We start from the raw sequence: 24,493 nt of genomic DNA, 5'->3' as shown, positions 1-24,493 counted from the left end.
TCAGGGGAATATTTCAGCTCATATATCAGCAAGTTTCATTGCTGGTTCCTGCAATTTCAGATTTGTCTGGCGAAAGAACTTGGTCGGGATTCGACAAGTACTTGGCTTATGCAGCGAAAAGTCGCCATGACGACAGTTGGCAAGGCAGGACATTTTGGCATCAGTATGCTCTTTTGGCTGAATGGAAGAGGATATTTCTGTTCTTCAAGTGCTGTACAGTTTAGTTCAAAGATTCAGTAAGCTTTTGGGGACCAAAAGCCTTCTCATTTGGGAGGTGTGATCAGGAGCTCAGGACCAAGTGTCGTAAAATGGTAAAAAATGAACGTGCTCAAAACTAGTTTGAACCTAAACAACTGGATAGATCTCGTCTTCCTGATTCCGGCGCCGTGAACGGTTCGAAAAACGGTCTCCGTATGAGAAAGTTATGCCAAAAACAAAATCGCCCAATGACTCTTAATTTTTAAATTTTTTCAAAAAAAATTATTTAAAAAAAGAATATTCCTTGGAATATTCTTTAGAATATTCCATTTGGGCAGCCAATCACAGACTGCCATGTGGCAGGCCCGAGGCAGCCACGTGGCCTGGGTGACGTCAGCAAAGGTATGTTGGAGCACACCACCAACACACCATCGGGGTTACATTTGTTATATGGGTGGCAGAAATATTTTATAAAGTTTAATTTTACTTTGGGTGGGGCCCGAAGGGGGCCAGCCCCCATAGATGTGACCTCCGCCATAGAACCGTGGGCCTAAACCCTTAACCGCCAGCGCGGAATCCCATGCAAACAGCCAACCCAGAATTTTTGGTCACATGCCCATTAATCACAAGCAGTTAGACTGGCGGGATTTTTGGCGGAGCGCCAAATTTGGGCGGTCCTGCCATAATTGGCAGGCCTATCTGGCCTCTAACTACAGTTAGCTGGAGTGATTCTGGGAAAAACTGGAGGAAATCTTCAATGAGCCATAACTTTGGCTAGGAAAGTCCTTTTTGGACGATTTTTTTTTTGATTTTGGGTATGTTCGACCTTCTGAAGCCATTGGAATAGGTTTCAAAGCCATCTGAGGTTGTTTTCAGGTGTTTTAGCTTCATGTAAGTTCTACGAGCCACCAGGGCCAAATTAGTTTGGGAGCTGCATTGGGAATTGTGCAGCCATTGAATGTGGAACGAAGGTCATTCCTGAAGGTTTTCAGCATTATGAATCCATTTCTACAGCTCGTTTTTCCTGTTGAGGCATTCTTCTCACTGTTTAGCTTCAAGGAAGCTTTCAGGGCCACTAGGGCCATTTCAGTGCTTGAGCTGTTTGGGGGCTATGTTCATCCATTTTTGGTGATTCAAAAGCCTATGTCTGCTATTTTCGACCTTCTGAGTCTAATGGCAGAGGTTTTAGAACTAATTGAGGTCATCTTCACCTCGAAATTCTCCATGCAAGTTTAAAGGGCCACTAGGGCCAATTGGGGAAAGTACTGTATAAGGTCCAATTTCACTGTTTAGTGTTTTGGAAAGAGCATGTTTAGCTAATTCCTATCTTCTGATTATGTATTTATAGTCAGATCTGTCTTTCGAGACACTCATATTCTTGTATTAGCCTTTGTAGCATTTTTAATACAAGAGGACAAGCCTAGTTTGAGAGGCTTGGTCCAGTAGATGTAGCCTAGAAGGGGTGAACTGCTTTATCATTTTGATGTCTTTATTCGCTGAAGATGATATGCTAAACAAAATTGATATAAAGTGTTAAACAACAAATATATATAACTTGCATACACACATAATCACCTATTCAGCTGCAGAAAGTTATTTTTCTTATTCCGCAAGACATCAACCTTCAAGTATGTGTATGTCAAAGACTTCTAAGTGTTTACTTCATTATTTCTTTAGGCAGAGCCTGTAGAGGGCCAGGTAGCCTCTGGAACTCATCCTCTCTTTAGAAGTGACATGTCCGGTGAATGCCCCTACAGTTTATCTCTGTATAAGTAATAAGAAGTTTTCACCTTTTTAGAGGTCACTTGGAGTGTATAACTCACATTTGAAATTAAGGAAAATGGATACCTTGCACCCTTAAACAAGTACATTCCATTTTCAGATCAATTAGGAGCAAAAGTATGACCAAAGTACGTTGTAAAGACACAATCACTAGACAACACAGTGGAGTCAGAGAGAGAGAGAGAGTCCAATAGAGATAAAGCGAAAGAGGATAGGGACAGATTGGGCAAGACCAATGCAAGTATCCTTTTATGTTGTGGTACTGGACCTTAATGAGGTAGGAGAGGCATACCTATACTCGCCGAGATAACCTAGTACAAAAATAATGGTGTGCCTAGAAACATACAACTGAGCAATCAAGTACATGTTGAATGGTACATGACATGTTGGAATAACAGAGTTGGAAAATAATACAATGTGTCCCATATACATAATGCACCTGGAAAAATATGAGCTAGGACTGAATACAATAATACCTGAGTACATGAGAGATAATAGCCCTTCCCTCAAAAATGGGTGGGAGGGAGGGTAGAACAACCGGAGAAGCCCTACTGAACAAGGAAGGGCTCTACAAAACTGAATGGATCATCTGGAGGAGACGTGCATGCTACGAAAACTGCGATCGGTAGGAACTGAACCCATCAAATATGTAGAACTGCATATAAGGCTGTAGCATAATAGGAATGCATCTGGGCAGGTGGGGGCTACCTGAAGGGCCACCCCCTCATGAGGTCTAAAACATCTCACACACACTCGAAAATCACTGGTACAATCTACTGCATCACTAGACCATCAAGTGTATAAATCATGAACATGAAACAACCAAGTCAAAGGGTAATACTGAGACCCTCTGATTGGTCTGAGGTGCCAAACAAGAATGAAAGCTGGAACCCGAGATACACAACCCTCTAGGCCGTTCTTCTAGAATTAATGTGCTGTTGTCGACAAAATAAGGCTTGCAATAGGTGAGGCAATGAGGATCCTCAACTAAGGCACGAGGGAAAATAGTAGTGTGACTGATGGATTGAAACCAGGGATAATGGGGAAAGTGGTACTGAGGGACAAACAAACGACTTCCCTTGTCAGAGCATAAAGTGCATGGTTGACCTGGTCGCGACTAACTCAACTCCCGAGGAGATGGGGATAATATGACTAGAGGAAAAAATGGGTAACAAAGGATGAACAATATGCAAATATGGATGGAATACTGTGACATGATATAATGGGATGTGAAACAAACTCCATGGATGCAAGGGTGACTCATCGCAGATTCTCTAAATGAGGGTGACTCAATGATGCTACCACACAGAATAGGTCCGGTGGGGACCATGAAAACATGAGTAAATGATGGTTACTCATGATGAAAATCAAAACGTGGTATGACAAGTATTAAGATGAGGTGGACCTCAAAGTACAAGTGTCACTTTATGAAGAAATTCGATTTTGAAAGGTGATGAAGTGACCGTTCTTGGAAAAATGACTTCTTGGTAAAGTGTTAAATCATCAAAAACTAAGGAAGACCCAATATATTATTCGATGAGATATTTCCAACGATGCTGACAGTTCATCAAATTGAGCTACAGTTTGGTCGCAATGGGCGACAAAAAAGTTGTGAATTTTTCTATGAAAGAACATTTTCCCTCCAATTTGAATTCATTTGCTAAGTGAGCTGTGGTGAATTTGTAGAGGAGGAAAATGAACTAAATCTTATGGAGATCGTAGTGGACAAACCAACCATAGGAATCAGGATCTACGACTTTCAGGTAGGTGGCCTTACTCATCTCTTCAATTTAAGTGGTTTATTTCCTGATTTATGGCACCCAACAGCTCCTTGGGAGACCCGTGCTCCTCTTCATGATCGCATCGCACTTTTTGGGCCCAGAAGTGCAATCTAGCTCATAGGAAATAGGTGAAAACCTATGAGTTCTCTCTTTCTGGGTAGAAATATGCGACTTGGAGCTGAAAAGAGGGGTGGTCTACTGGCCTAGTTGGGGCTGTAGGTTTATCAGTGCAGACTGGTGTTTTCTTCTTTGAACTGACAAGACATGTGGTGTTTTGTAGGCATGGTAGAGTTGAAAATCAATTGGCGTGAGCAAGAATTGGATACCCTTCTATCCGAGATTCAGAAGAATCAGGGGGTTCGAGGGGCATTGTCTCATTATGGGGTTCTCAAGTTGGTAGAGAACCCATTGATGAGGGAAAGTGAGCCCTTGCTATTGATAATTGTGAACTATTAGGATCTAGACCAGGAGGTCTTTGTCGTGTAGGGGCACAAGATTGAGCTCACATTACAAGATATTTATTTCTTGACTGGACTGCCTCCCCTCGGAGTGGTGGGGGATATTCATCTGGTATTGCCTCGTGGGAGGAACATTACTGAGTTTGTGGAGCGCCATTGTCCACAGGATCTACGTGTCAAGGGAATGACTATCCCGATTGGTGATCTAGAGAGGCTAGAGACATGGGTTGTTGCCGCAGTTGTGCTACGATCTTGGGTAGCCACGAGTTCCACCACATCACTGGTGGGCAGATGTTACTGGTTGAGAGTGTTTTGGATGAGACCTACTATGGGTGGGCCCAGATGATGTTATCGTCAGCGAAACGATAGCTAAGTCTTTCCAGGAGGTAGGTTAATCATGACTACACTTTTGATATAGTACTATGTGCATTCTTCTTTAAGAAGATACCCAACATCCAACCTCATGTACAGATCTGAGATGGGGGCCCACAAGAGCCCAAGATGCGCCGCTGGGGGCAGCTACTGCAGAGAGAGGAGGGGGAGTTAGATAGGTGTTCTGACCCGACTTTTTGCACATTGGGATCAGATGCCCCTCTACATTGATGATTACCCTTATAGCGTAATGGACTATCAAGGAGAACCTGACTTGCCATTTCCGCCTGGGCGAGCATGGGGACCAGACGGTAAGTATTAAGTTACTATTTTTATGGTGTATTTCATATTTCTATCACATGTATATGGTACTGAGTGTAAAATATGTTGTATGCAGACATAGCGCTGGTAAAAATGGCAGGATATGCAAGACGAGTTGCAGCACCTGGGGCTGTAGATCGGGGAGCATCGTCATCACGTCAGGATCCAGAGGAGAGTGTGTTACTTGCTGATATGCATCATAAATTTGAGGTACTCTTGACTGAAGTTTTAGAGCGTGGATGGCATGAGTTAGGTGATTGATACACAGATGAGTGTACTGGCCTACCCTCAGAGTGGCGAGGTATCATGCGATGCACGATGATGGCTGGTTAGACACTACGTGATCTACGTACAGGTGGAGAAGAGCCTTTGGTGCGAGATCGACTGGATAGTGACTAGATATGGGGACATTTGGGTCCTTTGATTTTGATTTTTGCAACATGTTATGGGCATGTCTGATGTATTTAGAGATATGGGCTCCAAACACTTATATGATACATAATATGATTATGCATTTTTATATGACGATGATGGTTTGCCATGTGTTTTGTTTATGGTTGTCTTCTGTGGTATACATGTGATAAATGCCAATATAGAATGTTATTTGCAATGGTATCTACATAGTTATTTTGGGCTCTAGGAACATGACTAAATGTAATGGTTTCAAATTCACATGCTAACAGCTTAACTTGTAGATATTTTCTAAATAGGACTTGGTTATGCACATGATAGACACCATTCAATATCATGACAAGTAGCAAGGAATCTAAACGAAAATAAAGATGAAGGATGTGATGAGCAAGGGCATCGACTAACAAACCTATCACTGCATCATATTCAGCCTGGTTATTGGTGGCAGATACAATACACACACCATTCGAAAGGAGTAGCGTATGAAAGGGGGTACAAATGACCCAGACTGTCGAGGCTAGATTCCTGGAGAGGTGACTCACACTATCAGTATGACCAATATATGGTGTGGATGATGGATCCATCTGAAAGGTGCAAAAGACAATGGATGAGATGATGCAATCTACCCATCTTCATGGGAGAAATAAAGACATGAAAATCGAAGGGATATGCTATGAGAAAAATTTCTTGAGTTAGAGTGCATTAGGAGAATTAGGAGGGAGATGGCCTTCAAAATCCTCCCACAATATGCCCCCTTGCCTAAGTGCAAGGGTAATTAGGGGTAGACATAGCTTCCATGATGTGGCATCAGAATGGAAGATGGGCGGATGGGAGGAAGACTGACTACATGATGTGGCGACGGTACCTGGTGAATCAACCTGAGAGATATGTGTTGTGCGTTTTAATTGTATGCTAAATCCCTGTTATTTAATTTGTCAACCCGGGGGTTTCATAAACTTAAAAGCAAACCAAAATATATGGGACCTCAGATGAAACTTGTGTAGGAAGTTTGTTCAGAATGGAAATGTATATTACAAATCTAAACAATTTTGAAAAGAAAAGATTCAGATCTATTTTATGAAATCATAAAAATGTTTGATAAATAGAATTAGTTTACTTTAGAAGATAGAGAAGAGTCTCTTGTTCAAGAGTCTTGGTTGTCCTTCTACAATATTTTTATAATATCATTGTGAAACATCTAACAAAGCAGGAAAGAAAGCATATAAATGAAAGCAAGTAAATATTGTTTTAAGTTCAATCCTTAGCTCATGGAGAAGAGTCTCCTAACTTAGGAGGACTTAATTGTCCTTCTCACATAAAAACTAGCTATTGAAAGGAAATTAATCTTCACATAAATGTAATCTAGGAAAGCATATAAGAAAGTAAATCTTGTTTTAGTTTAGTCTAGCTCATGGAAAAGAGGCTCCTAACTTAGGAGTTCCTGGTTGTCCTTCTCACATAAAAAATAGCTACTGAAATGAGATCAATCTTCACACAACAAAACATGGCCATAACATGAATTCATACTGAAATTATCTACAAGTATTTACAACAAAGAAATAAGATGAACATCCACAATTAAAACTAGTATATTCAAAACTATGAACACTACTCTACAACAAAGTGTACTTATATTGGTATGGGGATCCTTCCATTCCTTAATGAGCACACATGAACAACTATCACACCTTAAGAATCAAACAACACTCATAACTCATGATTTGGAGAAAATGATATTATTCATTCTGAATGAACAATTATAAATTTGATGCTAATGAATAACTAATAACTATCTTTTTTCCTTTGAAGGATGCTTCTCTTATTTATACATGAATTAGGGATGTCTACTCAATAAATGTAGATCCCTTAAATATCTACTAGATCCATACTTGTCTCAACTTATCCCTATATACTAGATACAAATCCCATGACACATCAAGATCTCCATGATCTTTCTCCTTGGAATATGGTCCACCTCTTGAGTTGAAATTCGAATTTGATCTTGGGAGGCCACATAAGGGTGCCTTGGAAGCTTCCAAATGATCTACATATGTCATCAAACTCAAGCCACTTTTAGGTATCAGAAAATACATGTTATTTCTCTAACTTTTAATCATAAATTCACTCTAAATACATAAAATTAATAATTTTGGAAAATGTAAATGTGAACTTATATAATAATGATAATGTAGGTTTAAGTAATGATAATGTGATGGAATGAGGTGACAAAATGAGGATAAAGGTGTAAAATAAAGTGAAAGTGAATGTTAATTTGGCAGCCCAACATATCCCTCAACTTACATCATTGCATGTCCTCATGCAAACTATTGCATTGATTCACTTAATCATGATTTAATCTTTTTGCATTGTCTTGCTTTTATGTGAACTTTGGATGATATCAAATTTTTTATTTATTTATTTTTTAAACTTCGCATAATTTTTTTTGAAAACTTTGTTCTTTTTGCAAAGTGTTCTTTCTGAAAAACATTCGATTGCAACATATTATTTTGGTTGGTTCTTGTGTGACAACCAAAATTTGATTAGTATTGGTTCTTGTGTAACAATACTTTTGTTGTTTTTGTGTTGCATGAAAAGACTTTGAAAACATTTAATCAACCATTCATTCTTTGATCATTATTTGCAAAACATGTAACATTTGAATCATAATGCAATAGTAGTTGTTTGGAAAAGTATGTTGGTCAGGATGAAATGTGTGTAAAGGACATAAAGAAGGTGATAATGGAATATGAATGCGATATATATAACGAAATGTGAATATGAGGTATGAACATGAACATGGTGAATCATTTTTCAAAATTTGTAATTTTAGTATTAAAGGAATTATATGATAAAAATCTAGAAAAGAACATATCTTTACTTACTTAAGTGGACAAACTGTGTATATGTAGCAAAATGTAGCTCCTGCTGCTGAAACATGGAATGAAGAATACAAGAATGTGATATGTGTCTTGGTTGCATACATGATGGATGAAGTCGTGAATGTGGATCCTTTATTACTGCTACTGAATCTGTTCCAAAGTATAAAATATTGTTGAATCTGCTACTGAATCATATAGTCTTCATGTCATCCCATATCGTGGCACAATTCTTTCCATGTGAATAAATGTGTCGATGTCAAACATGGAAAGAAGTCATTGGATTACCAACCATTGATGAATGCCGTTAGCTAATGCGAGGCAAACTCACCATTAATGTCAATGAGTGCCAAGGTACCCAAGTACATCTTGCGAAGTGCGAATGGATGAGTTGATGTCGAGCCACTTGCAAGATCCAACAAACATGTGACATTAATGTATTCCCATTGTTCGTTGGTAAGAAGACTTGCCATTAAGGCATGCAAGCCTCAAGGTACTAATAATGACTCTAATCTTTATCCCAGATAAGGTGCTGAGGTCAATGGGTCAAGACTTGTTGAAAGGTGGTCCTTAAAGAATCCCACATCAGTCAACACAAGTTCATACAAAATGATTGGTAGGACTATAGATAAAAGATGTCATGGTCAAACAATTTTTATGGCAAGGAAAACAAGGCAATGTAGAGAGATGGATGGTTTATTCATGAGGCAAAAAGATGAACTGAAAAGAAGGAAAAAATATATGTGACTCAGAAAAGTAGACATGTATGAAGTCATGATGGATAAGGCAATGAATCAGTGGAATTTAACATGGATGACTAATGAGGCTTTGAAGGAGAAGTGTGGGTAAACATATCATGACGCAAAATATTTCTGTGTAGCGAAAAATGTCACGACATATGTAATTAGCTCCTTCAAGCTTTCAATGATGAATGTGATTTCTGGAGATCACATCTGCATGAATTTGGATTGTCTGCGTACCTGTAAAAGCTCAGTACAAATCCTACATGAAAACTGTGAGAGCTTTTTGAAAGATATAAAATGTAAGTATGAATGCCAGCAACGAAATAAAATAAAATGAATTTTTTTTTACCTGTTGCCTTTGTGCACTAGTTCCTTTGAAGTAACTCCAAGAAAACAAGTCACCATAAATTGTTTTTAAGAGTTATGAAATGTCCATTTGCAAAAAAAATTAAATCTTATTTGTTTTTTTATTGTTTTTTAGTTATTTTGATTATTTTTAATTGTTTTTAATAGTTTTGATTTTTTCTTTTTCTTTTTATTTTAACTGAAATAATCATTTATTAATAAAATTAATTCCATCAAATATAAATTAAATTTACAAACTAAAAAATGAAAATCTAAAATGATCAAACTAATGTTAACAATAAACAAAAAAATAAAAAATAAAAACTAAATCTAAATTAGAATAAAAGTAAAAATAAAAGAAAACTAAAACTATAAATAAACTCAAATAACATTAAAGACAAATACTAAATCTAAGGAAAGTAAATTTAAACTATAAATAAACTCAATAACATTAAATACAAATACTAAATTTAAGAAAAAGTAAATTTAAACTAAATTAAAAAAATAAAATATGATTAATACTAGATATTTATTCAATCCAACAGCCACGACACCAGTTTCACCTCCACCAACATTCTCCTCCTCTTCAATTTCATTCCCTTCCTCTTCAGATTTGCTATCACCTTGAACTAGCGCAATGATTTTTTGGAATCTCAGGTCTCTATAGATGATTCTTCAGAAATAGATGCGAAGGAGCTCCAAAGCAGGGCAAGAGATTGTGATTGGTCAAGTATACCGAAACCCTAACACCGCACCAAAGCTTATCCAACCAAAGGCTCAACGATTTCTACCGAGCTGATACCAAGGCCGGGACTCGACATCCGGTGGAATGCCATTAAGATCCTTACATATACCCCATACAAGAGAGAGTTCATCATCAATGGTCAAGAGAAAGGAGATTCACCTCATACCACATACAAGAAAATGCTCACATGACCTAATAGTCGAGGTGGAGACCCAACAAAGAAAGCTTGAAAAAAAACCTGAGGTCGAGTCAGGCAGGTTTCCTGAGGACATGTCACATCAACCATAAACCCACTTGCTCATATATGCCAACCAAATAGATGGACGCAGTCGACGCAATGGTAAAATAGAGATCACTTTCGCAGGCACCTATAAAAGGGATTGGAAACTAGATCACTTCACCTACATCATCGATTGTTCAATGAATTCTATAGCTGGAGATTGAGAGGTGCCCTGCCCCATGTTTTCCTGTCCCATGCCATGTCATGTCAGTTTCGATCGACAGACAAAGAGTTAACAAATATGGGGCTTATACAGTGATGGAAACTAAGGCTTCTTCAACAACAAAGGCATAAGTAAAGGAGGTGGAGAAAAAGTGAAAATGGGGACTTGTGAAGGTTGCGTAAGCTAGTTGAGATGGAGGCTTTTGAGTGGATATTTGATGGTTCATGATAGTGAGGCTGATGTACTAAGGACTTATACTGGTAAGGAAGGGTTCATCAGGAAGATCCAACCCTGAACTCGACCGTGATATCTCTTGGTGATACCTTGAGGACACCGCAGCGAATAGCACCCTTATAGCTCTTATTCAATCCATAGGGTTTCATGAGGCAGTGTGAATTCCCTCTGCTTCTGTCATAATTACATCACTTCTTTAGTAATCACGTATCGATTCGATGATAAGTGAGAATTTTTCATGTCATAATTGGTGTAGGATTCCGAAGGGAGGGAAGGTAATCCCGAAATACACCTAGTCCATTACCTTTACTTGCATCACTACCAATGTTATCTCCATTACAGATGGACAAACCTGTCTTATTTAGGTCGATGAATTCTCATTCCATTACTCAATGAGCACACATGAACAACTATCACACCTTAAGAATCAAACAACACTCACAACTCATGATTTGAAGAAAATGATATTACTCATGCTGAATGAACAATCATAAATCTGATGCTAATGAATAACCGATAACTATTTTTTTTCCTTTGAAGTATGCTTCTCTTAATTATACATGAATTAGGGATATCTACTCAATAAATGTAGATCCCTTATATATCTAGTAGATCCATACTTGCCTCAACTTATCCCTATATACTAGATACAAATTCCATGACACATCTAGATCTCCATGATCTTTCTCCTTGGAATATGGTCCACCTCTTGAGTTGAAATTCGAATTTGATCTTGGGAGGCCACATAAGAGTGCCTTGGAAGCTTCCAAATGATCTACACATGTCATCAAACTAAAGCCTATTATAGGTATAAGAAAATACATGTTATTTCTCTAACTTTTAATCATAAATTCACTCTAAATACATAAAATTAATAACTTTGGAAAATGTAAATGTGAACTCATGTAGTAATGATAATGTAGGTTTATGTAATGATAATGTGATGGAATGAGGTGACAAAATGAGGATAAAGGTGAAAAATAAAGTGAAAGTGAATGTTAATTTGGCGGCCCAACAATACGGTTCACATACGCATCATTTGGAATGGTGGACAACGAGCTGGTAGATGAAGGATCTACAGATGTTGAGACTGAGGATTCTATCAAAAGAGGTTCGATAGAAGTGTGTGCAGAAACCTTAGAAAGGTTTTCCTGTGAGGAACTCAAGGATGATGACAGGTAAAGTATATGGCCTGTGGTGCCCGTCATCTCGACATTGGAGGGAGGGATTATGATGGTGGGACCAAAGTCCCCCTATTATAGAGGACTAGTGGTACCAAAATACACAGGTAGAGGAGTAGATGATCCACTACGAGTGGCCTCGTATTTGCGAAGCACCTCAAGGAAATCGTGATAAGGTCTTAGCTGACCAGGCAGAATACATGCAGGGGGATCAATGTACCATACTAGAATTCCCAAAGTCATGTTAGGAAGGACCAGTGAAGCCATGACAGGGACAAACAATTCTCCGAGAAGGAGGAAATAAGAAATGCATCCGGAATGTAGGGTAATGTCCTGACGGAATAGCTCTTGGATGGTTGAGACCTAGAGGAATAGTTCCTAGTGGAAACATAGGAGAGGCACCCACAAATAGAGGAGATCCTGGGGGTGGATCCAGAGGGCTCAGATAGGATGGAAACAACGGGGTGCTGAAGAGCTGGCTATTGATCAGATGTACTAGACTGCTTGAGAGTATCCCATGACACTTGTAACATGAAAACACTCATAGAGTTAGGCTCTGAGATGGGAGGGGGAGGACTAGGGAAAGAACCCAATAATGAGGAATCTTTATAGACTCTAGGTGAAACACTGGTGAGAGGAGTTGAAGACTGCTTATCTGACACTGACGAGATAATGGACTCGAGGAAGGTCATGGATGCCGACTCATAGTAAGTCAACTGATTGATGGTGACGATCTTCCCTTCATGGGGGAAGCACATATTGCAGAAAACCGTAGATGCGTTGGCTAACATGGAATATGTGTAACAACGGCCCAAGAGAATGTTCTAATCTAAAGGGGCATCAATAACCTCAATGCCTACTTGGACAATCTTTCCTGCAAGAGTCACTGGATAGTTGCAGTACATGCCCAAGAGGCTAGAAGGAGTGTTTGTCCCAAGCATGCAAAGTGATGGTGGAGGGGGACAACTCAAATGAATTAATTTGTTTCCAAACGACAATGGACATCACACAGGTGAATGCACCTTCAGGAGATGATGGTATTACGAACTTGGATGGTATATGGAAAGCAATGGATGAAGGCAATGGGGGATGTTCTGATGTATCGACTGGGAAGACAATCAAATGATCATCAGAAGGATCTACTATGCCCAAAGAAGTTAGTAGAGTGTTATTTTGAGATGGGCATGACTAGAGTACTTCCAACATCGACATGGCAGTAGGTGATTGTGCCAAGTCGTCTACTATACTGTATGTATGGGTCGCTCGGTTAGAAGCTGCATTACAGCATAATGGTCCCTTTGGGATCTTGAGAATGCCCTCAACTTTAGGTTGAGGGATATGTAACAAACCATTTGGTGTCATAAGAGGCTCAATAGATGCTTTGGTTTTGGACTTAGTGGTGGACGAAGTCGATGGATTTTCATATTGACGTGACCAAGTTTGCAGGTTGATATCAGAGGGATTAATCTCATCAAAATTCATCATAAAGATCGGGTAGTCACTAGGACTATAAGGTTGGGGGGGATGGTCTTCTTGGCATGGTCGAGGTTGAGAAACAACAAATCCTTGCTGAGGGAAAGGATTTGTAAGCACTTTCGGTTGAGATGGCGTAATATTCTGAGGCAATTATTGACCTTTAGAAGCTACTTGAGCTTCCCACATTTTGTGCATCTAGGGTAAAATATGACACTCATGTGTATAATGGCCATGTGAACCACAACGTGCACACAACTTGGTCGTATGAATAACCTTGTTTTGCTTGGGCTGGCTGCCTTGTTGTTGGTTATTAGTGTTAGGCTGGTTCCCCTGGGGCTCACTAGGTTGATTACCTTGATTACCCTGGTTACCTTTGTTACCTTTCCCCTTATTCTTTTCCTTAGAATTTTGGGGATTGGTCACACTCTGCTGCAAAAACACTTGACCCTAATGGGGTGGTGGCTGCTGGGGCTAAGGATGCATGGGAGGTTGCGGTGCTGATGCTTGAGGGGCTGGAGTGCTCGGTTATTCATAAGGAGGAGAAACGGTTTGGTAGACAGGTTGGGGCCCTAAAAACATGTTGCTAGTAGGAGGGGCACGAATGTTAGAGGAATTGGTGCCCCCTGTAGATAGCCATAACTTTGTTGAGTATATGGCGAAGGGAGTTAAAGGGTTACAATGATATCGTCGGTGGTGTGAGATACCCACCGTGCATTGACACTTCTAGGATGGGGGAGGTCTGGAATGATGGTATATACATAACCAGATTGCACATAAATCAGGTCATATCTCAGAGCGGTTTGGAGAGATTCTTCCTCGGTCTAAAGAAAATGGGATGCGACATCTTTTCCAATGGGTGATAAAAGGCTCCTAAGAAACCAATCATAGACATGGTCTTCGAAAGGTGAGGCATGACATATGATCCTCCTTAGATGCCACTCTTGAACATGGTCGGATAGGCGAGTGGTGGAGGACTGACAAAATGAGGTTAATAACTCTATACGAGTATCATACTGAAGAGGTAACTGGAAATATGAGAGGAACGATTTAGCAAGCGTCGCAAAAATGGAATGAGATGCGGCAGGCTGGTCTACATACCATTTTACAGCGTCTCCAATGAGCGTGCGTTGGAAGAGCCGAAGACGAATGGAGGCATCAGTAATGGAGTTGCACGAACACCACATGTGGAAGGAACGGGCATGGTTGGTAGGATCCTCTCCAACATTGCCCTCAAACTTTGGGATGTCTGAGGGAAGCATGGTCGACATAGCATTCCAACCAGCATCGTGGTGTATGGGGTCATTTATCAGTTGGCTAAAATATGGAAGACTTAACCCAACCATAAAAGGGAGCATGGGGGTTTCCCCAACGGTTCCTAAGACTGTTTCGCTTGATGTGACCACTGATATAGAATTGAAGCCAACACCAAGTTGGGTTCCTGCACTAGCTGTGGGTCTAGATATGGTGACGATATGCGGTGAAGGAGGCTCAAAATTAGATGAGGAATCAGATGAACTAGGAGAAGAGTCAGTATGGGGACTCGGAGGGCTATGAACTCAAACTCGATGGGGAGGGGTAATATACCCAAGCGAAAATTGGGGATGAAGTCCTAAGAGTCTCTATGACAAATGCCTTGGTGGCACAATGATGGTAAGGCACAAGTGACACAAAAATGGTGAAGGGAGATCAATAATATGCCTTTGTCTCGATGAGGGGAGATAAATTTATTATGTTAAGTATTTTCCTAGCGGTGTAAACCAAGGGCCCTTCGCTTAAGGTGTGATTGTGTGTGAAAGTGTGTTTATTGATTAAGCCCAGATCATGTTTGTAAAAAAGAGAAAAAGCTTGTTGAAAATAAATTGAAATTAACAACAGAAAATGAACAAGAAAACAATTAACTAAACCCCACCCAAACTGGGTTTGCAAACACTGTGTTGGTTGGTGGCGAAATCAACTGAAAAACACACTAAAAACGTAAAGATATAATTGTTGGTGTGACTGGGATCGAATGACACTAGGCTGCTGGAAAGTGGTGCAACAACAACAAAAAACTAGAGGGGAAGATCACCGCAAAAAGATAGGGAGATGGGTGAAACACCTAGGGAAACCGATGGGACCCTAAGGCCAATGACCAAACTAGGTTTAATATGAAATTATGGATGGTGACAATCTATCTTTATAGATTTGAAACAAAAGGGAGCAAATCTGGAAAATATGGTTGAAAGTGTTGCAGAAACTTAGATTACTCACTCAGCTAAACTCCTCATATAAAGGTGGAAGTGTACTAGAAGCCCTAAGGGGCTAAATTCCACTTCGACGAGCAAATCAAAGTAGATCAAGGCCTAAGCGGGATGAGACAGAGGTTAAACAACCCAACAAACAACTCTCGACAAAACCAAAGAACAGATATGATAAAAACTCAGAAACCCTAAAATTGCAGGTACTGACCTGTTTTCATGTGGGATCGTACTTTTTGGGATGAAAGGTGCGCTCTGGACTCCAGATCTCACTTTTTGGGCTAAAAAATTCATTTTATGCTCCTTGATTCCCAGTTGGCAAATCTCGGAAAAAACTGTCGTCTTTGTCGCGGCTGGTTCCTGTGACCTGCGAAAAGACCAAAAAACTTGCGGAAGTTAGAAATTTAACAGATCTAGGGTTAAAAATCTAGGAAACATTAAGAGACTGAAAATAAAAGAAACCTTATGCTGAAAACCAAAGGTCACCCAGATTTCTGGGTCTGAAGTATAAAATCCAATGGAGTCACCAATTTTGTTGTAGTGTTTTCTTCTAAAAAATGTACAAAAAGAACCCACCTAAGATTGTGGATGACAAAAAATCTCAACAATACAAATGGCTACTAAACATTGTAGATCTGCAGCAACTGATAGAAACAAAACCTGCCAAATTCTGATCTATGCCACAATCATAGTTAAACAACAAAAAGAGATAGTAATAACTCGAATCATCCAATGGAAACCATATATAGAAAGAATAGATTTTATTATAACACCTGTGAAAGGGACAAATACATGTTACCAGTCCCCCTCTATGGGATGGATTCTTGGCTATCCTCCAATGTCTTCAGCTTGTATAGAGTCTCTCTCCTCTATAATGCATAAACCTAACAAATAATGGTGTTTGACAATGAAAATAATGAGAGTTACAACAGTGAGTGCAACAATGAAAATAATCAAAAGTGAATAATGAATGGAAAACCCTTCTATTTATAACAAAATATTGAGTTATCCTCGAATAATGAGCAATAATAAAATATTATTAACCCCATTCTTGGAATAACCACTTGGAATATTTTATTATATTTGGTTAGGAGGGAAAAAGTATTTAAATTTTTTATTTATTTTTTCCCTTGGAAAAATCTAGGCATATCAACCCCAAAGGGAATCTTTCAAAGCCCCTCGGTCAGACTAGCAGGGCCTAACCCCAAGGGCGTCGAGGAGAATTGACCCTGTGACCTCTCGATCAACGAGGTACTTAACAACGGGGACTCGAGCAATTGAGCTAACGCTTGGGGATATTTAAACTTTTATTTAGAAATAATAAATAAATAAATGATTTGTTTATCATCTCAAGGAATTGGTTAAGGAATAATAAACAAATAATGATTTATTTAATTATTCCTTAGGGATTTAGTCAAATTTGACAAGGAATAATAATTGAACAATGGTTTAATTTATTATTCCTAGAAGAAAATAAAAAAAATAGTGATTTATTTATTCTTCATGGGTTTAACTAACAATTTCTTAACAAAGGTGGTTTATTAAGTAATTTTTCACAGTGAAAGCAATTTTACTATGGTAAAATTGGCTTTACATGGTGTACTTCGATCCATCTAATAAATTAGGCTAGATGATCAATTTTTTGGTGATAACACTTTCGATACACGATATCGTAAATCACATTTTGCAATTTGCTGTTACGTTGCACCCCTGATTCTCCATCCTTCGATCTCCAATATGCCGGGACCTCCGGTATGCGATATTGAAAATCACTAATCGATGATTCACTTCTGTGATGTACTGAGCCTTGAATCCCCTGATCGCTGATTTCCAAGACCCCCGATCTCCAGTATTCCTCATTGCATAAGGCTTGAATAACCCTGAACTCCAGTAGGCCATATCTTCTAAATCACAAGGCCATTTCTAAACTTCCTCATGCCATTGGAGAGCTCTTCCAGACTACTTTCCAATGAAAGGAGTTCGATTAGCCACTGAGCCCATCTGCGTCCTAAAAATCCTGAGAATATCATCAAAACCACCAAGGCATGATGACCCATCATCAGGCTGAGCCTTGTTTGACATCAATGCTAACACTTGCACAACCAACCACTTTCATACCATCAAATGTCCAACAATATGCCCCTTTGGCATTGGTGGCAACATTGCAGACTCCCCCTTAGGCTAGGCAAGATATTCTCCGATGCCAAATTTCTCTCCCTTTGACATCAGTGGTAGAAAAAAATTCACTTGCACTCCCCCTGAACCAATGCAACCTACTCTTCCATGAGTTCCTCTTGCTGAGTAGCTTCCACCTCCTACTAATATGAAGTCATTTGGAGGGAGGAGTCACAACTCCTATCTGCTACCTGAGATATTCAAATGGTTCTCTTACAAGTGGCTTGGTAAAGATATTTTCCAATTGCTCTTTAGTGGTCACATACATAAGTTTAACAGTTTTGGCTACAACTTGTTCCCTTAAGAAATGATACTTGATGGGAATATGCTTGGTTTTTGAATGCATGATTGGATTTTTTGAGATGTTGATTGCACTAGTGTTGTCACACATTATTGGAATGGGATTAGACAAATCTACTTGTATATCCTTTAATGTTTGATTCATCCAAAGAATCTGTGTACAACAAGTCACAACAACAATATATTTTGCTTCAGTAGTCGATATAGAGATGGATCATTGTTTCTTACTAACCGACGATACCAATCAGTCACCCAAGAAGAAGGTTGCACCTGAAGTACTTTTCCTGTCATCAAGACTTCCAACCCAATCTGCATTAGTTTAGGCATTCAAATTGAAGCCTTCACTCCTAACATACCACAACCCATATTCTGCTATACCTTGAAGATATTTGAAAATCCTCTTAACAACCACTACATGAATTTCTCATGGGCAGGCCTAGAATCTTGCCACAATTCCCATTGCTTGCATGATATCTCGCCTTGAAGTTGTCATATATAGTAAGGTTTGTATCATCGATCTATATTCAATCATATTTACCTGTGGCATTGCATCTTCCTTAGACAATTTACAACCTGTAGTCATGGGTGTGATGACTGGTTTTCATTCCTCCATTCCATACTTCTTCAAAGTTTCCTTGAGGCATCTGGATTGAGATATAAAAACTCCTCGTGGAGATTGTGTATTTGCAGACCCAAGAAAAAGGATAGCTCACCAATCATGGACATTTCAAACTCTGTTTACATACAATTTGCAAACTGATGCCCCAACTACTCCACATCACTACTAAATATGATTTCATCTACATACACAACCACTATCAGAAGATGATCATTTTCAGATTTTACATAGAGATTGCTATCAACTGAGCCTTTCTTAAAACCTTGTTTCTGGAGATACTTGTCCAGCCTTTCATACCAAGCTCTAGGGGTTTGTTTCAAACCATACAAAGCCTTCTTTAATTTGCATACAAGCCCTTCATCAGAGGAGAGCAAAAAACCTTCAAGTTGCTCTATGTAAACCTCCTCTTCTAAGTCTCCATTGAGAAAGGAAAACTTTACATCCATCTGATAAAATTTGATGTTCTTATGAATGGAAAGAGCAAGGAAGATTCTTATGGATTCTAGATGAGCTACTAGTGCAAAGGTTTCTTCAAAGTCTACTCCTTCTATCTAGGCATACCCTTTGCAGACCAATCAAGCTTTGTTCCTGATTACTTGACCTTTTTCATTCAGTTTGTTCTTGAAAACCCACTTGGTTCCAATAAAATTTTTCTCCTTTGGTCTTGGGACAAGCTCCCATGTGTCATTCTTCTCAGTTTTGTCTAGCTCTTCATTCATGGCTTTCACCCAAAACTTATCTTGACTTTCTTGATAGAGGTTCTTGGGTTCTATTTGTGACAATAGAGCCAAATTGGAAAGATTTGTACCTCCCACAAGTTTCCTTCTGGTTTAGACTCCCTATCTTTGATCCCCAAGAATTCGACTCTCAGGGTGTTCCCTTTGTACATACGTAGAAGGTGTTTTTGGCCTTGAGGACGTGCTTGCTTCCTCACCTTCATTGACTGAATTTGTTTCATTTGGATCACAACCCTCAATTCTGAACTCTCATCATTATCTGAGTTCAAATTACTTACAGAGGGTTTAGGTTGTGAGCCTACTTCATCAACCATTATGTCAAGCCAATCTTCTATCTTCCTTGTCCTTTTGTTGTAGCATCTGTACCCTTTTCTTAAAATACAATATCCAAGCAATATTCCTTCATCAGTGTGTGATTCAAGATTTCCAAGGTTCTTTTGATTTGAAATGAGTCTCGTGTTGAAAATGGCAACAAGAAATGCTATAAATAGCATCTTAGGTACCAGTGTTGGATATAGCAACAAGGAATGAAAAATGGAAAGGCTAAAAATAACATTGCTATAAATAGTATTTTGGGATAGATTCTAATTTTAGTTAGTCCCTGAACTAAAATTGAGAAGTAAAATTCGAATTTGATCTTAGCAGCAGTTTGTAAAATAATTAATTAATTCATATTGAGTTAATTAGTTGCAGAAAATCAAACATGAAGTCTATGTGAAGACATGCAACAGTTTCTCCATTGATTGAGGAAGTTATCCCTTGATTAAAGGAGATCAAGATGAGTTGTACTTTGAGTTGTAATTAGTTAGCGTAGTTAACTGAGTTAAGTCCAGTTAGATTAGTTCAAATAGTTTGTTGAACTAATTGCGAGTTCAGTTAGTTAATGCATGCATGCATGTAACTGCTGCACTTCAGATAACTGAATATTCTCTCATAAATAACTCATGCATGTCAGTTCAGTCAGAGACCCATTTGAGATCAGAGGAAGGGACAATGTACTATCAGTTGGAGGATTTTTCCTATATAGGAAACTCATCCATGCAGAAGGAATTATCTCCTTTAGGATTGCGTAGTTACTTCTGAGTTTAGTGAGCAGTGTGAGAGGTGAATTCACACAGGTGGTAGCATTAGACCCCAGGAGAAACTGTGCAAGGAAATAGGAGGCTTGGAGGGTAGAGGAGAAGGTTTGTGAGAAGCCTTTGACTGTCTATGAGCAGTAGAGGGATTGTATTGAGGGCTGGATAACTTGTGAGCTAAATCTTTGTGTAATCCTAACATATTTCCACTTGTATGAGAATACAGAGATCGGGGTTTTTTAGCCGAGGCTTTCCCTAGAGTATTCTTCTGTGTTCATGTGTGTATGGCTTCTTCTTCTTTGTTATATGTGTTCGATTTGATCTTGCTCAAAATCAATTAAGCTTCTGCAAGTTTGTTTGTAGAAGTAGATCAAGTATTTTACTTTAGTATATTGCATTATCAGGTGATCTACAGTGGGAAATTCTACATCTTGGTCTGCTTGCCAAACTGACATGACTTGCAGATGGTGTTATTAGGCCTTGACAATCTAGGAAATCCTTTTATTGCACCTATCTTGCTTATCTTTATCAGGCTATCAAAATTCATGTGTCTGAGCCTTTTATGCCACAGTTGTGCTTCGCTTGTTTTACTCAAATAACAACTGACCCTTGAGTCATTGAACACATAAACGTTATTGTGAGTCCTGACTGCCTTACCCACTAGTTTTCCATATTTTATATTGTTGATCTCACAATATTTAGATCGGAAGGTCACATTATACATGTTGTCACACATCTGACTAACACTGAGAAAATTGTGTTTGAGGCCTTCCACATACAGTAAATTTTGTGCTTTTTTCTTCTGATAAAGGTTGACCACTCCATTTCCCTTGATTCTAGCTGGGGCATTTTTACCAAAGGTGACATTGCCTCCTTTGTCTTTTTCTTTTAGTGACAGAAACTTGCTTTTGTCTTCAGTCATGTGTTTGGAGCAACCACGGTCTACATACTATTTGTTTTCCTTATCGTGCATTAATGATGTGAGCCCACATGGCATGTTCTTTTTGATATTTTGTTTCCAACTTCCTATATCCTTTTCTAGGTGTGTCTGTTTTCCATTTTGAGATTTAGATAGGCATTCAAACCCCCTTATACAATCACTAGCTTTGTGCCCGAAATTATTATGTTTGAAACATTCAACTTTGTAGAATTTTGTAGAATTTTTCCTACAAATCAGCTAGCTTTGATACCATGTAGAAATACCCACTGTAGATCACCTGGTAATGCAATGTACTAAAGTAAAACACTTGATCTAATTCTACAAAAAATTTAGCGGAAGTTTAATCGAACATGAGCAACATCAATAAGAACACATATAATTGATAAGAAGGAATCAATCACACATAACATAGAAGAATTTACCCGGGGAAAGCCTCAGCCTAAAATCCTAGCTCTGTATTATCATACAAGTGGAAATATAGCCTGGATTACACAAAGCCTTAGCTCGGAAGCTATCCAGCTCTTAGTACAATCCCTTTGCTGCTCATAAACAGTCAAAGGCTTCTCACAAACCTTCTCCGCTGCCCTCCAAGCCTCCTATTTCCTTGTGCAGTTTCCTTGGGGTCCAGTGCTGCCACCTGTGTGAATTGGCCTCTTCACACACTCACTAACCTCTGATCTAACTACACAAACTTGAAGGAGATAAATCCTCATCATGGATGAGCTTCCTTTATAGGAAAAATATTCATCCAATTGATAGTACACTATCCCTTCTCTGATCTCAACTGGGTCTCTGTCTGAACTGCCATGCATCAGTTATCCATGAGAGAATACTCAGTTATTTGAAAATAACAGTTGTCACATGCATGCAAGAATTAACAAATTGTATCTCATTAATTTAACAACTTGTTAAATTAATCTAATTGAACTTGACTAAGTTAAACTAAGTCAATTGATCCTCTCAATATAGAACTCATCCTTAATTCCTCAATCAGTGGAGCAAATCAAGGACACATTCCCCAATCAGTGGAGAAATTATTGCATGTTCTCACAAAGACTTCAAGTTCATAATTCCTTAACTAATAAACTCAAACTAAATTAATTAATTAATTTACAAACTACTGTTAATATCAAATTCGAATTTTACTTCCTATTTATAGTCCAGGGATTGACTAAAATAGGAATCCACACTGAACTACTAAAAATAGAACTTCTATTTTTAGCACTTCCATTTTTCATTCCCTGTTTCCCAATCTAGCACTGATGCCCAAACTGCTATTTTTAGCAATTTCTTGTTGCCAATTTTCAACAAACTTCACTTTGTAGGGGAGTGAAGCCATTCTAATTCCTTAAAGAGGAGTCTTGAGGCTTAGCAGCCCGATGTGTATTAAAACTGAGATTTTCATATCTTTCTACTTTGAAACTTCTAGAATCAAGAGTTTTGTGTCCAAATATATGACACTTAGAACAATGACCATAAAAAAAGTAGGCACACATATTGTTAAAACATTGTAAGATTTAGAAGAGAAATACCTTGGTAAACTGGTTGTTCGACTCGTCCTCCTTTGACGATCTCCTCCTTGGTCGACTGCTCTTTTGTCTTCATGAACTCTTTCATGATGATTCCTCCTTTGACTCTATGGATCTACAATTCCCGTGGACCTGAATTTTATCTTCTTCTTCTTCTCGATAAAAGATTCTTGTTCCTTTGAGTACCCTAGTCTAGTTCTGGTTCTTAAGGGCCTTTGACAACTCAAAATCTAATTTAGTCTTATAGTCCCTTCAACAAATATCTCATCTAGACCCTTCCTAGTCTTTTCTTTCTCAAGATCATTTCTTAAAGAGATCACCTCTGCTTTAAGATACTGGTAGTTTTATTTGCATTCTTGAATCATACCTTGAAGTAATTCCTCTTTTTGTGGCTTTCTCCAGCTCAACCAAAGAATCATCGTTGCAAGTTTTTGAGGTTGTTTCCCTCTTTAACTTGAACAACTCTTGTTTCAGCTGCTTGTTCTCCACTTCTAATCTTTCATGATTTCCTTGTTCTCCTTTCAACAGAAGTGCCTGACTATCCTTTGTCTTGATAGCTCCTTCAAGTTTTTCTTTTGAGTTGTACATTCCTTCTTCTGCACACTACAATTGTTCCTTCAACTGCTTGTTTTTCTTCCTTTCTTTCTTCAGCTCATCAAGGGCATTGATGAGTTCTCCTTCAAGATCTACCACTCATTCCTCTTCTTCTTCTTTAGAGTTTGTAAGACCCTGTTTTTTGGAGTCCATTTCGAGGGCCATAAGAAGATACTTATTTGACTCATTTTTTGATGAGTCTTCACAGTCAGATTCTAGAGTCGAACGATCTTCTTTGGAATAGAACCCCCTCTTTTTTTAGGGTTTCTTCTTTTGAAATGTCTGAGACTTATTTCTAAATTTCAGATCATCTTCTCTTTCACACTTTTCTTTGTAGGGGCATTTGGAAGAGAAATGTCCAACTCTTCCATAGTTGAAGCACTTAAAGGGAAACTTCCCTTTATATTTACCAGAGCCACACTTCATCTTTCTCGCTAGTTGAGCCAGATCTTGATTAGATTCATTGTTAGAGTAGTCTTGATGAAATTTTTGCTCCTTGCCCTTATTGGATACTCTAAATGCTGCTTCCTTTGGTTCAGATTTCTCCATTCCTACTCTCATCTCATAGGCTGTTAGAGTACCATGTAGCTGATCCATTTTGAGATCCTTCAGGTTGACCATTTCCTCTATGGTTGATATTTTTGGGATTAAATCTCATTGGTAGAGATATTAATACATTTTGAATAATAAATTCTTCACTGAATTCCTCACAAATTCCTCTAACCATATTAACTACTTCATAAACTCTAAGGAAGTATTCAACAATGCTTTCATTCTCAGTCATCTTGAAGCTTTCAAACCTAATTATGAAGGTCTAAAGTTTTTCTAGCTTCACTTTGTCATCTCCTTCATGACATTGGTTAACCTTCTTCCATATTTTATAAGTAGATTTATAGTGCACAGCTTTCACAAGTTCAGAC

The sequence above is a fragment of the Pinus tabuliformis genome, chromosome 5_1, assembly GCF_031772625.1.
Source record: "Pinus tabuliformis cultivar Carrire ecotype Pingquan chromosome 5_1, CPIR1, whole genome shotgun sequence".
In the NCBI taxonomy this organism is placed as follows: Eukaryota; Viridiplantae; Streptophyta; class Pinopsida; order Pinales; family Pinaceae; genus Pinus; species Pinus tabuliformis.
This window is presented reverse-complemented; position numbering follows the sequence as displayed.